The sequence below is a fragment of the Vombatus ursinus genome, unplaced genomic scaffold, assembly GCF_900497805.2.
Source record: "Vombatus ursinus unplaced genomic scaffold, bare-nosed wombat genome assembly UNPS02014778.1, whole genome shotgun sequence".
Lineage (NCBI taxonomy): Eukaryota > Metazoa > Chordata > Mammalia > Diprotodontia > Vombatidae > Vombatus > Vombatus ursinus.
In genome coordinates this window covers 46,330,084-46,346,842 of record NW_020954556.1, presented here as the reverse complement: position 1 = coordinate 46,346,842, position 16,759 = coordinate 46,330,084, and positions in this window count along the sequence as shown.

The window sequence follows — 16,759 nt, the reverse complement described above, 5'->3', positions numbered from 1 at the left end:
ATCATCTCAATTTTAGAGATGAAGAAATGGGTTAGTCCAACACCATATTGGTGGAACTGGAAATGCAGTTCTGATTGCAAGTTGGGTACTTTCTGCTATATGGCCTTTAAAAAATATTTTGAAATGAACATTCAATGAGATAGAGGACTTTCAAGCATTCTTGATGAAAAGACCAGAGCTAAATAAAAAATTGGACTTTCAAATAAAAGACTCAAGCATAAAAAGGTAAATAGGAAAGGGCAATCATAATGGACTTTGTAAATACATTCTTACATGGGAAGATGATATTTGTAACTCATAAGACCTTTCTCATTAAGGTAATTAGAAGGTGCATATATAGACAGAGGGCACAGGTGTGAGTTGAATACGAAGGAATGATATCTAAAAAATAAAATTAAGGGGTGAGAGGAATGTACTGGAGAAAGGGAACGGTAGAACGAGGTAAATTATCTCATAAAAGAGGCAAGAAAAAGCTTTTACAGTGGAGAGGAAGAGGGAGAAGTAAAGAGTGACTGAACTTTTATCAGAATTAGCTCAAAGAGGAATAACATACACACTCAACTGGGTATAGAAATTTATCTTAGCCTGCAGAAAAGGCAGAGAGGAAGGTGATGAGAGAACTCCAGTATCTTTGCCAAGAAAGCCTCAAATGGGGTTACAAAGAGTTGGACATGATGGAAAATGACTGAACAAATATGTGTGTGTGTATACACATACTGTATATAAAGTTAATACATATAATATATGATATATTATAAATTTAAGGTGCTATGTAAATGTTAGCTATTATTACTCAGGTACCAAAAAGGCAATAGCTTGAGTCTTTTGTTTCCTGAGCCAATCATGTCTCAGATAGGATTTCAATACCTTTTAAGGAAAGGTATTAAGGTAATTAAGGCTTAATTTCCATGGGGGTGAGGACTAAGCTATTGCTTCTACCAGACAATACCCCACCCCTTGGTAGTAAGGTCCTAAAGGTCTTCTAGAGGACTGCCTACCACTTAAATGGCTTTAGAGCTAGTTAACCCTGATCATAAGGATGCAAGAAACCTAATATTGGCAACATTAAAAAGAGGGGGGAAAAGTAAAGCAGAAACAGCATGACCAATGTAACAACTCTTTAAAGGTGTGGCTGAACATGGAAAAATGAAGATCAGAAATCCTAGCCTCCTAGACTTTATCACCTTGTCCTCCCTTTGGAAGGATTGAATTTTAGATCTAAATAATCACCTCCATTGGTTAGGTGATGCCAAATCTTTGCACTTCACAGTAGACTTCAACATAAAGAGGTGACCATGAGCAGAAGCAGCACTGGAAACATGAGGGCTACAACAAAGATAATAAAACTAGTATTTATATAATGCTATAAGGTTTGCATAGTGCTTTACAAATATTACATCATTTTATCTTTACAACAACCCTGGGACGTAGATGGTATTATTATCCTCATTTAAGAATTTATTATCTCTGGTTAAGGAAATGAAGGCAGAGGTTAAGTGACTTGCCCAGGGTCACTTGGGCAGGGTTTGAATTCAGGTCTTCCTAACTCCAGTTTCAGTACTCTATTCACTGTGTTGTGGTTTGGGGTGCTGGGAACCCCAAAATGTAAGGGTTCAGGGTGAGACTGGGGTGGTCTGGGGGCAACAGGGAAAGGTCCTAGATGGGATTAAGGAGTGGCAAGTAACCTGGGGTAGACTAGGTGCAGACAATGAAAGGAGTTAAGTGGTCTTGGCTGGTTCAGAGAGCCACAGTTAAAGGGCAGTGAAAAGGGTTATTGAGTATCTAGATAGACTGGGATGGGCCTGATGCCTCAGGTGAGATGCCAGTGTGGGTAAAGACATGGTCTTTTCCTTTAAAGGTTCAGGTCCCATAACCCCATCAACTTGATCATCAATCCACATAACTTCTTTTCTCTCTCTCTCTCTCTGTGTCTCTATTTCTTTCTTCCTTTTCTTTTTCTTTCCTTCTGTCTACATAGGGTATTACACCTTTACCTATGGGTGCTCTGCCCAAAGGGAACGTAAATTTTTAATCTGAAACTTTTTTTTAAAGACTAGCCTTAATGCCAAATCACTCTGACTCTCATTGACTGGCCAATAATAGGTCCCGGGTCAGTTTGGGCCCTGATTCGCTCAGAATTAATGTAAATAGCAATTGTTTCTGTTTTGGCTAGAAACCCTGAGGGTCTTCCCCTCCCAAATCTCTATTTTTTTTTAAAGAGACGATTTTTTACTTCATTTATTATTAAGTCTTAATCATTGAATAGGCTTTGCCTCAGTCAAACTGACAACTGTTAAGAACCTTAGCTTGAAATGAGCAAAGATCTCCACTGCATCCTGAGCTATCTCTAGTTGTCCTGATCTATATCTGGTCACTGGACCCAGGTGGCTCCGGAGGTGAAAATGAGGTTGGTGACTTTGCACAGCTCTTCCTCACTTAAATCCAATTCACTTGCATGTCATGGCATCACCTTCCTGATGTCATGGTCCTCTTTGAGACCAAAAGACAAAAGGCAGCAATCCATATAATGAGTCAGGGAGATATACCTTGTATTACCAACTATTAATTGTTTCCTGGTCCACCAGCCAGGACCTTCCCTTCCCTAGAATCCCTAAAGGGGTGGGGAGAATACCAAATCTTTACCATTAGGGGTCTCTTCGGGATAAGCTCCTTTCTTCTCTGATGGGTAGTTAGAAACTTTCACCTCTTTATTGTTTCCAGAAAGTAAGCCTCCTCTCAGCAATGTTACCCACGAGCCAAGGAAACCCAATTTGTCTGGTTCAGCCCAAGCCCTCAGGCTCTAGTAAGGCTTAATTGGCCTGGAGACCCTGGTATTGCTCCTTTCCTCAATCCCTTGCTTGCCGCAGCATAGTGAAGAGTTAAGTTTCCTAGCTCCATGCCCTTCATTCCTCATTTCTTGTTAGGCAACTATGAGACTAACACCCTCATCTCCATGACCCACCCAACCCCTTTGCGTCACCCTACTTCGACATGGCAGTCATCTATTAGTGCCACATTTGCTCTTTTGTTTATTTATTTATTAAAAAAATTTTTTTTTTCACATCTGCTCTTTGTCTAAACATTTTATGTAAGTTGGAGCCCTAAGTGGCTCTGAGACTTTGATCAGAGAGCACCTGCTGCTTCATATCTGAGTCACCAACCTTGTGCTGCCCATACAGTTGTGGGCAATGGGGTCACACCTATATCATTCCCTATTGACATCTGTTCTTTCTTTGTGAATAATACAATAGTTACAGTGCACAGTTTATGTATTAGAGTAGAAGCTGTCTTTCTTTTTAAAGTTTTAAAACTGATATAGCATCCCTTGTGCTCAGCAAATCAACTGGAGGTGAAATCGGCACATTTGTCCAAATCCAGAAAGGTGTCCCTTCTCCTAGGGAGAATTAAGCATTATCCTTTCAAGAGTCTGCCTTATGGCAAAGAATCACAACAAAATCAACCTGACACAAACCCCATCAGGGAAAGGATGTTCAACAAAAATATGTATACACTGAGGGCACCTTGTATTGATTCAGCTGAATGAACTTTCCTTGCCTCTAAGCTGCCTGTTACAGTTTGCCAGCCAAATCAGAAAGCACCTGGGGTACTTCATGGCTTTTTTTGTAGTCAAGTAACCAGGAAGTGAAATCAATAGCCTAAGCTTGCAGTTCACAGATACCCTAGCAAAACCAAAGACAAATTATTCTAATAACCATGACTAATTAAAGATTTAATATTAGCTAAAGACATTTTAAAATAGATGAGTTGGTTAGAATATAGTTTTACTGAGGCTAAATTTATGCAAGCTCATGTACCCTACATGAGCTGGTTAGCTTTAGATCTAGCCACACAGTTTATCCAGATCATAAATTGGACAGTGAAAGAAGATGGGTATTAATATAAATCTAACTCCACCCAGGGAGCACGTGCTACTTACTGATGGTGTGTGTCGAACTGCATAGATTCACAGACTATTATGACACATGAAGGAGATCACAGACTTGTTTTAACTGGACAGAATTTCTAAGTCTCCCAGCCACTTAGGGTTCGTTTCAGAGTTTATTCTTGGCTTTGCCTTTCTTTTATTGCTTCCACAAGGAGCTGATTCATTCTCATTACTTCAGCTATCCCTTCTATGCTGATGAACCTCCAAGTCTTTATCTCCATTCCTGGGGCAGCTTGGTGACACATTGGATAGAATACTGAGATTGGAAACAGGAAGATATCTTCCTGAGCTCAAATCTGGCCTCCGAAACTTAGTAGCTGTATGACTTGGGCAAATCATTTGACCCTATTTGCCCTAGTTTCCTCATTTCTAAAAAGAAGTGGAGAAGGAAATGGCAAATCACTCCAGCATTTTTTTCCAAGAAAACCCCAAATGGAATCGTGTAGAGTCAGACATGACTGAAAATGACTGACCAACCAACAACCAAATCAGTATCACCAACTGTCTATTATGTTTCCACTTAGAAATCTTGTCATATCCAACTGAACATGATCAAAACCAAACCAATTATCTTTCTCTCTAAAGCCAGTAGCCTCTCTTAACTTCCCTGACTGTGTGAAAAGCAAGAATGCTTCTAGTGTGACCCCTACCCATGTTCAAATATTGGGAGTTATCCCAATCACTAATCTATAGTCAATCAAACACTATATATTTTTCCTCTGAAATATTTCTTGTATCTATTTCTAAATCTTTATTACAATAGCTACCACCCGAGAGTCCAATTTTTTCAGTAACTTATACCTTTATTACTAGAATTTTCTAGCTGTCTTCCCCCAATTAAACTATGCAGAATAGTCTTCCTAAAGCACTGCTGTTGTCATGACACCCCTCTTTGAAAACATTCAGTGTAGGATTCTAAAGCTTTTTTTCTATTTCATCAAGTTCCTTTGCCTAGCAGGCCTGTTTTTTATATTTATATATATATATATGTTTTATTACACAGGCCCTTAATAAATGTTTTGTGGCTTAATTCATTCCTGCCTCCCAGCCCTTCCTTAGTTTTTCCCCTTCCCTGGAGTATCTCCCTCTCTCATTCCTTCTGCTTATTTAAAATCTTATCTATCCTTCAAGATCCACTTCAAGAACCAACTCTTTCATGAAAGTTTTCCTGACTATTTCTGTTCTCATTGATCTCTCTGAAATCTTACAGCAACATGATCCACACAACACTGTGTAATAATATAGTATTCTTACTTTGTGTTCTCATCAGCTCCCATAGAATGAATTATCATCTCCATGCATATGATTCTCAGATTTTTTATCTAGCCTTAACCTCACTCCTGACCAGTCTCACATCATCAACTGCCTATTGGACATCTTAAACTGGGTGGCTCATTGATATCTCAAACTCAGCAGAACAATTATCTCTTTCCTTCTTCACCACTTCCCTATTACCACTGAGGTAACCACCATCCTCCTATGTACCCAGGCTCACAACCTAGGTGTCATCCATTGAACACATCCACCCTCATATCCAATTTGTCAAAAAGTCTTGTCATTTTTACCTTTACCACATCTCTCTTATGTATCCTTTTCACAAAAACAGCTGTCATATGGCTTCATGCCTTCATTACTTCGTTTCTGGACTACTGCAATAGCCTGATGGTTGTTCTCCCATCCTCAAGTCTCTTCCCATTCTAGTCTGCCCTCTGTAACATTTAAAACTTTAAGGTAGCCTGAGGCACAAAGTTCCAAGCACAATCAATGTATTGGTAGGTTGGTTGGTCTTATTCTGGAAGAGGACCAAAATGAAATCACTATGTTGGGGTCAAGGTACAGTGTATCCAACTATGGCTGATCAGACCAGTATGAGCTCAGAATTCTCTTCCACAAATAGTCCATATGAACATTTGGAGTGGAGATGACCTAAATTTGTGCATCTCATGTTTCTTCTGAGCTACTGCAATTCTGCTTTGCTCATAGAGTACATGCTAAGTGGTCCTGTGCCAGCGTCTCCCATGTCTCAAAATCAATACAAAGGTTCTTCAGAGAGACCTTGAGAGTGTCCTTGCATTGCTTCTTCTGATCTCCATGTGAGCACATGCCTTCTGTAAGTTCTCCATGAAACAGTCTTTTAGGCAAACATATGTTTGACTTTTGAACAATGTGACCAGTCCATTAGAGTTGTGCTCTCTTCAGTAGAGTATTGTACTGGCCATGCCGACCTTATGCCGGCCGCGCCAAACACTCCTCCTATAAGGAGCAGGCTGCCAGAGTCATACTCACTCGCCAGTCTTCGGTCCTCAACCGGATAAACACACAGAGACGAGCCATCAGGAGGCGCCAACACCAGAGCTTTATTCAGAGGCCATCACAGCAAGCCATCACAGCAAGGCCAAGCAGGAAGGCCAGAGCAACAGAGCAGGAGCAAAGAGAGCGCGTGATCTGACCACGCTCGTTCCTTAAGTACCTACTAGCCCCTCCTCCCCAGCCCGCTTACTAGCCAATGATTGTAGGGTCAGATACCGGAAGGGGCTGTCTGAGTTTAGCGCACCAAGGGAGAGGGAGTGACACAGGAGGCTAGGACCGGATATAGGAAGGAGGCGTCTGGGATTAGTGCATAGACAGAGTACGTGACCTAGGAAGTCAGGAAGGACACAGGAAGGAGGCGTCTGGGGTCAGTGCTACACAAAGGGACCCAGGAAGTCAGGAAGGTCACAGGAAGGAGGCGTCTGGGGTTGACGTTGCATATAGGGAGGGGACTAAGCAAAGGGAACTCGTCCTCTGCCGTCCCACTCCCACGTGGCACTGCCCCTTGCCTCAGGAGCACAAGCTCCGGCTACTTCCTTGTACCCAGCTTATCTCACATAGCACTGCCCACTGCCTCAGGGCTTCTCTGTACCCAGCCCATCCCAGTCCACCACGACTCCGCCTACCACAGCCCCTGCCTCGACTTCCAAATACCCAGATCTTACCCTAATCTTGCCACAGCGCCCACCTGGCAGTTGCCAACATCAGACAGTCCCTCACAGAGTATGAATGCTTGCCAGTTCAGCTTGAGAAAGGACCTCAGTATCTGGTACCTTATCTTGCCAGATCTTCAGAATCTTAGGAGGTCAGCACGATGGTTCGGTAGACCTTCAGTTGAGTAGGCAGCCAAATAGCTCATCTCTCTCACACTTTCCTTCAGTGCCTCCCAAACACTGAACTAGCTCTGGGAATGCATATGTCAGTGTCATCATGTATGTGTATATCCCTGGAAAGTACACTGCCAATGTAAGTGAACTTATTCACAGCATTCGAATTTTTCCATTTGCTATAACTGATAGTCCTACGCATGGATGGTGTGATGCTGGCTGGTGGAGAACCTCTGTTTTCTTTGTGGTAATTGTTAGGTCAAAATTAACACAAGCAGCAGAGAAACGATCCATACTTTGTTGCATCTCAGCTTGAAAGGCTGCATAATCAATTTATTAGTAAAACATGAATTTTCTAATAAATAGGATCTCAGCTTCCCCAGCAAAGCTAAGACCCCATTACGAGGTTAACAGCACTTTTTATAGTTTGGGTGAGTACGGAAAATAGGAAGGCTAGCATCATAGATGAAAGAAAATATAATTGGATGGAAATTGGAAATGAGAGCTAGCAACAACCTGCTCCTTCCCTCCTGTGACTAAGAAATGCTCATTGTTTGAGTCCAGCTACATTTGCAAAGACAGAGATAGCGAACTGGACATCCTTGAAGGATAGCTGGTGGTGTAAAGATACTAGACCAGACTCTCTGACGTCCACCTGCCTCCTTCAAGGGTAACAAATTTCCTTGACATAAGAACAGAACAGGGATTAACAAGAGAACTGGATTTCTAAACTTACAGGTCAGCTAAATTTCTCAATTAAGTTCAAGGACAAAGAATCACGACTTAGGCAGTTACGGAACAAAAATCAATTAATTGTAAATAAGATCAATTTTAAGAAGCCACAGAATCAATCTGATTATTTCACCTCTATTCAGGGGACAAAGTGATATGTTACTCCCCTACTCAATAAAGTCAGTGGTTCCCTATTATTTCTAGGATAAAACGTAAAGTCTTCTGTTAAGCTTTTAAAAACTTTCACAACCTCTCTCTTTTCTGATCCTCTTATACCTTACTACTCTTCCTGTACTTTACCATCCAACAGTACTGACTTTCTTGCTGTTTCTCACACTCAACTCTGCCTTTTCACTACTTGTCTCCCACATGGAATGCTCTTCCTCTTCATCACTGCTTCAAGTCTTCCCCGACTTCCTTCAGGACACAGCCCAAAGCCTACCTTCCATAAGAGACCTTTCTCAGTCCTTCTGCCTTCCTTTCCATTGCCAGGACCTTCCCCCTCAGATTATGTCCCATTAAATTTTATGTTTTTATACTCTCTCTCCCAATAGAATGTAAGCTCTTTGAGGGCAGAGAATGTTTTTTGCCTTTCTTTGTAATTCTAGTGCTTAGCATAGTGCGGGGCACATAGTAAACACTTAATAAATAATTGTAATAATGATGATAATGATGACTACAAATGTAAATTCTAAGCCAGGTGTTCTTTTTTATGTAAACAGTATTTTGTCTTTCAACTTACATGTAAAGACAGTTTTCAACCTTCATTTTATATAAGATTTTGAGTTCCACAGTTTTTTCCCTCCCTCTTTCCCTTCCTCCTGCCTCCTTCCCCTCCCCCCCTCCCTAGATGGCAAGCGATCTGATACAGGTTATACATGTGCAACCATATTTACACATTAATAATGCTGTGAAAGAGGAAACAAGAACAAAAGGGAAAAAATATGAAAAAAAAACCCCAAAAGCAAAAATAGTATGCTTTGATCCGCTTTCAGACTCTCTCCGTTCTTTCTCTGGATGTGGATAACATTTTCTATTATGAGTCTTTTGGAATTGTCTTGGATCATTGCATTTCTGAAAAGACTAAGCCTAGGACACAGCCAAGATGGCAGCATGGAGACAGGGACTCCCCTGAGCTCTCCCCTAGACCTCTCTAAATATCTTTAAAAAACGACTCAAAACAAATTCTAGAGCAGCAGAACCCACAAAAAGACAGAGTGAAACAAATTTCCAGCCCAAGACGACTTGGACAGTCAGTAGGAAGGGTCTGTTGCACTTGGCTGAGAATGGAGCACTGTCCCGTGCAGGCCACTCCAGCAGAGCCTTGGTCCCAGCCAACTAGGAAGCAGGCTGTGGGAGTGATTGAATCAGCAGCTGCAGCGGCTACTTCCGCAGCTCTCAGCCCACAGATGGTAAGGGGGGTTGAAGAAAGATTATAGGGGTCTTTTTGCTAGCACTGAGGCATGACTCTGTTGCTTTGCCCATACTTGGATCAGCATCACAGTCCTGGGTGGAAGTCCCAGAGTGAGGAGGAACACTGACATAGCAGAACTTGTGGCTGCAGTGGAGAGGAAACCCTCCTCACAGTTCCAGGGCAGAAAAGAGTGCTTGGGATCACCCAGACACCAGAGCACAGGCCGGGAAAGTAGTAAACATTTCTCTTTAGATCATACCACCTTGGGAGAACTGAAAACTTACAGAAGTATCTCTGAAAATAGATGCACAACATGCCTGAAGCTTGGGATAGTGCGCCCTCCACCCTGGAAGCTGAGCCTTACTTTAACAAAGAGTTAAAAGTCAAGTAATAGGCTGGGAAAATGAGGAAACAACAGAAAATACTCTATTGAAAGGTACCATGGTGATAAGGAAGATCAAAACACACACTCAGAATAAGATAACAGTCAAAGCTCCTATATCCAAAGCCTCCAAAAAAAAAATATGAATTAGTCTCAGGTCATGGAAGAGCTCAAAAAGTACATTGAAAATCAAGTAAGTGAGTCAGAGGAAAAATTGGGAAGAGAAATGAGAGCGATGAAAGAAAAATCATGAAAAATGAGTCAACAGCTTGGTAAAGGAGACAGAAAAAAAACCTAAAGAAAACAACATCTTAAAAAAACAGAACATGTCAAATGGTAAAAGAGGTCCAAAAACCAATGAGGAGAAAGAATGCCATAAAAAGCAGAATTGACCAAATGGAAAAGGAGGTTCAAAAGCTCACTGAAGAAAATAACTCATTAAAAATTAGAATTGAGCAAATGGAAGCTAACGACTTTTTGAGAAATCAAGAAACAATAAAACAAAACCAATCTCATTGGAAAAACAACTGACTTGGAAAACAGATCCAGGAAAGATAATTGAAGAATGATTGGACTACCTGAAAGCCATGATCAAAAAAGAATCTAGCATTATGTTTCAAGAAATTTTCAAGGGAGACTGCTCTGATATTCTAGAACCAGAGGGTAAAATAGAAATTGAAATAATCCACCTATCACCTCCTGAAAGAGATCCCAAAATGAAAACTCCCAGGAATGTAACAGCCTAATATTACAAGCAGCCAGAAAGAAACAATTCAAGTATTGTGGAAACACAATCAGGATAACACAAGATTTAGCAGCTTCTACATTAAGAGACTGGAGGGCTTGGAATATGATATTCCAGAGGTCAAAGAAGCTAGGATTAAAACCAAGAATCACCTACCCAGCAAAACTGAGTATAATCCTTCAGGGTAAAAAATGGACATTTAATGAGACAGAGGACTTTCAAGCATTCTTAATGAAAAGACCAGAGCTGAATAAAAATTCTGACTTTCAAGACTCAAGAGAAGCATAAAAAGGTAAACAGGAAAGGGAAATCATAAGGGACTTATTAAAGTTAAACTATTTACATTCCTACTTGGGAAGAGGATATTTGTAACTCATAAGACTTTTCTCATTATTAGGTAATTAGAATATATAAATAGAGGGCAAAGGTGTGAGTTGAATCTGAAGGGATGATATCTAAAAAATAAAATTAAGGGGTAAGACAGGAATGTACTGGGAGAAAGAAAAAGGGAAAGGTAGAATGGGGTAAATTATCTTATGCGAAAAGAGGCAAGAAAAAGCTTTTACAATGGGAGGGAAGAGGAGGTGGTGAGGGGGACAGAGTGAACTGTACTCTCATCAGAATTGGCTCAAAGAGAGAATCACATACATACTTAATTGGGTATAGAAATCTAGGGGCAGCTAAGTGGCACAGTAAATAGAGCACGGGCCCTGGAGTCGGGAGGATCTGAGTTCAAATCTGGCCTCAGACACATAACACTCACTAGCTGTATGACCCTGGGCAAGTCACTTAACCCCATTGCCTAGCCAAAAAAAAAATGAAAGAAAGAAAGAAATCTATCTTACTCTACAGGAAAGTAGGAGGGGAAGGGGATAAGAGAAAGGGGGGAGTTGTAGAAAGGAGAGAAAATTGTGGAAGAGGGTAGTTAAAAGCAAAACACTTTTGAAGAGAGACAGGCTGAAAGGAAAGAAAGAATAGAATAAATGGGGGGGGGGAATAGGGTGGAAGGAAATTCAATTAGCAATAGTAACTGTGAAAAAAATTTTGAACCAAGTTTCTCTAATAAAGGCCTCATTTCTCAAACGTATAGAGAACTGAATCAAATTTATAAACATAAGAACCATTCTCCAATTGATAAATGATCAAAAGATATGATCACATGAAGTAATCAGAGCTATCTATAGCCATATGAGAGGATGCTCTAACTCACTCTTAATTGGAACAGTACAAATTAAGACAATTCTGAGGTACTACCTCATACTTTTTAGATTGGCTAACAGGACAGCAAAGGTGAATGACAAATCTTGGAGGGGATGTGGGAAAAATGAGACATTACTACACTGTTGGTGGAGTTGTGAACTGATTCAACCATTCTGTAAAGCAATTTGGAACTATGCCCAAAGGGCTATAGAACTACGCATACCCTATGATCTAGGAATACCACTACTAGGTCTATATCCCAAAAGAGATAAAAAACAAAAAGGATAAGGACCTATATGTACAAAAATATTTATAGCAGCTCTTTTCTGGGGGTAAAAATTAGAAATTGAGGAGATGCCCATCAATTGGGGAATGGCTGAACAAATTGTGGTATGTGATTATGATGGGATACTATTGTGGTATAAGAAATGATGAGAAAAAAAAAAAAGAAATGATGAGCAGAATGCTCTTAGAAAAACCTGGAAAGACTTATATGAGCTGATGCAAAGTGAAATGTACTATGTACAAAGTAACAGCAATATTATAAGATGATCAGCTGTGAATGACTTAGCTATTCTAAGCAATACAATGATCCAAGACAACTCTGAACGATTGATGATGAAAAATGCTATCCATCCCCAGACAAAGAACTGATGGTATCTGAATACTTTTGTTTATTTTTCTTGAGTTTTTTTTGTCTATGTTTTCTTTCATAACATGACTATTATGGAAATGTTTCGCATGACTACACATGTATAACCTGTATTGAATTGTTTGCCTTTTTAATGGTGGGGCGGTTGGGGAGGAAGGAAGGGTGAGAATTTAGAACTCCAAGTTTTAAAAATGAATGTTAAAAATTGTTTTTACATGTAACTGTGGAAAAATAAAATACTAAATAAATGAAAAAAAATAAAAGGAATGTCCTTGAGGAAGGGGAGGGAAAGGATATATTGGGAAATGAAGGTGATATAAAAATAAAAGACATTTACAAAAATTTAAATAAAAAAGAATGTGAGCTAAAAAAAAAGAGCTAAGTCTATCACAGTTGATCATCTCACAATTACTGTTATTGTGTACAATGTTCTGGTTCTGCTCACTTCTCTCAGCATCAGTTCATGTAAGTCTTTCCAGGTTTTTCTAAATCTGTCTTAAGTCAAGTGTTCTTAATCATTCTTGTGTCATGGATCCCACTGGCAGTCTGGTGAAGCCCGTGGACTTCTTCTCAGAATAATGCTTTTAACTGCATAAAATACATGGGATTACAAAGGAAACTAGTTATAATGAAAATAAAAATATAACTTTTTCACATCCTAGTTCATGGGAACCCTTGAAATCCATCCACAGACCCTTAAATTTAGAACTCCTGGAAAGCAGAGTTTATATTTTATGTTTCTATATCTTCAACAAAGTGTTTGAGGACATGATATAGCTGATTAATAAATACCTGCTAAATAAATAAGTTTATAGGCCTCTCTCATCCTTTCCACAACGCTTTTATGATTCAACAGACTTCTCTGAAGGGAAATTAGAAGTCTAAGCTAAAATAGAATGAGATTTTGTATTTATGTGATTAATGTAGTACTTAATGTACTTAAAACAAATAATTTAATCTTTTTACAAATGGTCTGAAATGATCTTAAAAATATCAAACAAAGCTTTTTAACCTTTTTTTTTTTAGCAGAATTTCAAATTGGAATTCTCGACTGAGGTCTTTGGTAAAAATTTTCTAAGGTAACTTCTGTTTTCCTTTAAAAAAAAAAAAAAGTTCTTCCCAAGAACTAGGCTAAGCCTGGAAGTGAAGTGGTTACTAAAATAGCACATAGAGCAGGAAGTGTTAAGTCTGCCTTCCTTGTGGGTACTGCTTCATAGAAAACTGATTTAACTTAACTATTTATTTACTGGTGTAAGAGAGGTAATAGTACTTTTAAATAAACTAACTCTAGAGAACTGCTAAGTATGGGGAATAGGACAAAGCCAGGAAAATGTTTATTTAAAAATATTAGGTATCTTTTAGATAATAAAAATACTAGACAAGAAGCTCAGAGAAACAGCTAACATGCTATGTGACTGACAGGATGATGGGGCAGCTAGCGGCACAGTGGACAGAGTGCTGGGCCAGGAGTCAGACTCATCTTCCTGGGTTCAAATCTGGCTTCACACACTAACCGTGTGACCCTGGGTAAGTCACTTAACGCTGTCTGCCTCAGTTTCCTCATTGGTAAAATAAGCTGGAGAAGGAAATGGCAAACCACTCCTGTATCTTTGCCAAGAAAACCCTAAATGGGGTCACAAAGAGTCAAATACAACTGAAATGACTGAACAACAACAACAACGTAGGTGAAATTCAGTAGGGATAAGTATAAAGTCTTTCATGTAGACTTTAAAAAAATCTTCTTCCTTCAAATTCAGTCAATGAACATCTATCTATTAAGTGCCCAGTAAGATGCTGGGGATACAAGCTCAATGTATGAAACAATCTCTCCTCTCAAAGAGCTTACATTCTAATGGAGAAGACAACAAGGACGTTTATAAGCATATATAGAATACAAGTAATTAAATACAAAGTTGTTAAATTCAAGGTAGTTTGTGAGGGTGGTCACTAGCAGCTGGGGGGATCAAGAAAGGCTTCATGTTAAAAAGTGGTGCCTGAGCTGCATTTGGAAGGAAGAGGGGAATTCTGAGGTGTAGGAGGGGAGAAATTCCATTGCAGGCACATCAGACAGCCAGTGCAAAGACACAGAGGTGGGAGATGAGGAGCAGAGAAGGCGATTTGGCTGGATCGTAGAGTGAGGGTGGAGAAGTAGTGGACAATGAGTCTGGAAAGATAGGCTGTGAAGGACACAGTACTTGTCCCATAATGGGCACTTAATTCTTGTTTATTGCCCGATTTTACCTCTGTAATGTCTACTATCTATCCCCCCTTTTCTGTACATAGCTACTACTTTGGGTCAGGCTCTTGCTCAGACTATTGCCATGGTGCCTAATTAGTCTCTCTGCTTCCAATCTCTTTCCTCTCTAATCCATTTTGAATAAATGAATGAAAAGAAAAAAAAAACACTTATTAAGGGCTTACTATGTATGCCAAGAGTAGTCCCTGCTCTCAAGAATCTCACGTTCTTTTTTTGTTTTGTTTTTGCTAGGCAATGGGGTTAAGTGACTTGCCAGGGTAACACCACTAGTAAAAGTGTCTGAGGCTGGATTTGAATTCACAGGATCTCACATTCTAATAGGAGATAACATACACAGAAAGGCTCAGCTGTAGGGAAGATGATGGAAAGGCCCAGTGGTCATTAGAGTGCAGCACTAAGGCAAATGGTCCAATGAATAGCTTCTCTAATAATGGCTTACTGGGGTATTGTGTCTTAAAAGGACTCAGGGACAATTTTCCCACACTCTGCCTTCCATTACTGGGAGCCAGAGGCCAAAGTTCCCTTCCATGCTACCATCATGGACAATGTGTTTAAACTAAGTTTCTCCTTTTTGTTGGCCGCTTACAGTATACTCTAAACCTCTCATCTTCAAAACCTCCAGTTTTCCAAGATGAATACCCAACTCCCATTACACTAATGATCCCTCTTAAACTTTGCTATAACTCCCCCACCCAAGTTTGATAACCCAAATGTGATTTGATGTGGTACATTTTTGACATAGCTGCCAAATCAATATTCCTAAAACAGAGATCTGAACATAGCACTCTCTGACTCAAAAATTTTCAGTGGCTTCCTTGTTACCTACAAAATCCTCACTTTAGCAACTAAGTCCCCACCCCCTGCCCCTAACTGGGCCCCCATCTACATTTCTAGTCTTATTTCATAATATTCACCTTCACAAACTCCACATTCCTGGCAATTCCAACTAGCTGTTCTTTGAACAAGATATTACATCTCTCACTTCTGTGTCTTTGAACTGATGCTCCCGCATGCCTGGAATGTATTGCCAACTTACCTCTGCTTCTCAGAATCTCTACTTGCCAGTTCAGGTGCTAGCTACCTCCTATATAAGGTTGTTGGTTTTTTGTTTTTTTTTGTTTTTTTCCTGATACACCCAGTTGTTAGTGCTTTCTCCTTCCTGAAATTACTTTGCATTTATTTACTTATTAACGTCCATGTACTTCCCCAGTAGAATTTAATCTTGGCGTGGTTATGTTTTCCTTTTGTCATTTATTACACTCTCCCAGTAGAACTGAAACTACTCAAAGGCTAGGACAATTTCTATTTTGTCTGTATTCCCATCACTTAACACTGTGCTGTGCACATAGCAAGAGCTTAACAATAAACATTGTTGTTAACTAAATGTTAGTGGAATTGAATTGAATTAGGGATGATGGGTGGAAGTCCTCCTTACTGCTAGCGCTTTCCTTCTGATGTACCATTTACGCTGTAAATATATTGCTTCTACATAGCTGTTGGAATAGTTTATCGTCTCTCCCATTACACTGTGATCTCCTTGAGGGCAGGTATTTTTTTTTCCTTTTCTTTGTATATCATTGTTCAGTTGTTTCAGTCTTGTCTGACTCTTCCTGACCCCATTTTGGGGTTTTCTTGGCAGAGATATTGGAGTGGTTTGCCATTTCCTTCTCTAGCTCATTTTTTTGATGAGCAACTGAGGCAAACAGGGTTAAGAGACTTGCCCAGGATCACACAGCCAGTAAGAGTCTGGGGCTAGATTTGAACTCAGGAAGATGAGTCTTCTTGATTCCCAGCCCTTTATCTACTTTACTACCTAGCTGCCCCTTCTTTGTATATACCCAGAACTTAGCAAAGTGCCTGGCATATAGTAGACACTTATTAAATATTTGTTCACTTACTTTGGAAAAAAGGAAAATTTTAGTCTTGATATTATGAAAACTTTGATAACATTAACACCGTCACAAAGCAGAATGGCTTGCTACAGGGTACAGTGGGTTCCCCCCTCAGTGAAGGTCTTTAAGCAAAAAGTCAGATGATCACTCATCCATCCGGTAAGTTACAGGGGCAGTTCTTGCTTGGGTACAGGTTAGCACTAGATAGCATCTGAGCTTACTCCAACCTAGACTCGGTGATTTTGTGATGAACGCAAGGATCTTTCTCCAAAGAATGGAGCAACCAGACAGCAGGCCATATGCTTAAAAAACTGTCTCCTCTGCTAACTTCTTTAGGTATCAGAGGCCAACTCCCAATCTCACATTACTGTTTCTTCCCTCTAACAGTCAATAATCACCTTT